We start from the raw sequence: 1,560 nt of genomic DNA on the forward strand, positions 1-1,560 counted from the left end.
CCAGACTATAAATATCTTGAAGATTCAGATCTTATTCGACAGATGTGTGTAATGTATATTCTTGAAAAGATAGCCTCTAAGTAAATTTTTTAAAATTTTTTTAAAATTATTTTTTGTGTGTACCAGCAAATCAGATCTGACTAGTACAGGAGGAGATTGTCCCTCCTTCTCCAGCAGAGCATCTGGTGGATTTGAACTGCTCACTTCTGGGATTGCAGTGCAGCTTCTTGCCACTAGGCCACCAGAGCTCACTAGTAAATATTATTTTTTGTTTTTGGTTTTTTTGTTTGTTTGTTTTGATTTTTTAAAGTTTTTATTGTTGGAAGCAGAAGGAATTTAGATTTTGTTGACAGTAGCCACGTCCATGGACTGCACATAGTCTTCAAAAGCAGTTATTTGTTCTTCCAGCATATCTGTGCCAACTTTATCATCTTCAACTACACACTGTATCTGAAGCTTCTTAAGACCATATCCCACAGGTACTAGCTTGGAAGAGCCCCAGACCAAGCGTCTGCCTGAATACTTCTGACACATTCTTCTAGTTTTGCCATGTCAGTTTCATCATCCCACGGCTTTACATCTATTGAGATTGATGACTTGGTTTTTTGGCTTTCTTTGACTCATACTGGGCAAGGCGCTCTTCTCGTAGCTTCTTTGCTTCCTCACTTTGCTCCTCCTCATCAGATCCAAAGAGATCAATGCCAGCGTCATCTTTACTGTCTGCAGCCCCACTCCGGTGGTGTCTTCCACATCAGCAGGGCCATATTTGCCCAATGCTTTCTTCACTCCTGGAAGGCTGGCCTTCTCGTAAGACCTGATGTGATTGTACAAATACAAGGTGTGACACAGGTCAGAAGGTGGAGGGCTGGAGATGGCTTCAAACACTGCCACGTCTGCTTGCGACGGCACATGCCCCTCGATGTAGCTTCTTGTCCACCAGGTAATCGTTGAGGACCTGGAGGCCGGCGGTGGTCTTGAGGTCTCTGAAGCCCATGATGTCGGCTGTACGTGGAGCTAGGTGACAGCGGAGGCAAAGAGGGAAGGAAGTGAGCACCAAGCACGGAGGGAATAGCCAGTAAATATTTTTTAACTGAATTAAATGTGCATGGAAGATTGGTTTGATTATATATGATTAAATTGATACATACATAGACCTAATTTTGTTGGCGAGATTATTTTAGCTATAGTCCTCTATGGTTCTGCACCCCACACCCACCCCAGTTTATCTGCCTACACCAAAGGGAATAACTCATGTGTTGAGATGGATCCAAAGCTGGGTAAGTTCTTAAGGGAGCAAGGATAGCCTTCAGTACAGAAAGATAGGGAGGGTTACATGAGACAGATGCAATCAGCTGCCTTCAGAAGGAGGAGAGAAGTTGGCTGGAGGCAGACACAATGGTGAGTAAGAGTGTTTACCTTATACTCTTCCTGCAGTGGAGAGAGAGACAGAGAGAGAGAGAGAGATTGATTGAGATTGCTTAAGTTGCTATTTTACTTTAAAAAAACCCACCAACCCAATTTTAAAATATTACAGAAATTCGGGAGGGAGCACAACTCATG

General features: G+C 43.1%; 1 pseudogene; it reads right to left on the reverse strand.

Moving 5' to 3' along the window:
- Window positions 1-336: 336 nt before the first annotated feature.
- On the reverse strand, window positions 337-994 carry LOC102877210 (annotated as a pseudogene).
- Window positions 995-1,560: the final 566 nt, after the last annotated feature.

This window comes from Elephantulus edwardii, unplaced genomic scaffold, assembly GCF_000299155.1.
Source record: "Elephantulus edwardii isolate Elephantulus edwardi_28Jun2011 unplaced genomic scaffold, EleEdw1.0 scaffold00027, whole genome shotgun sequence".
Lineage (NCBI taxonomy): Eukaryota > Metazoa > Chordata > Mammalia > Macroscelidea > Macroscelididae > Elephantulus > Elephantulus edwardii.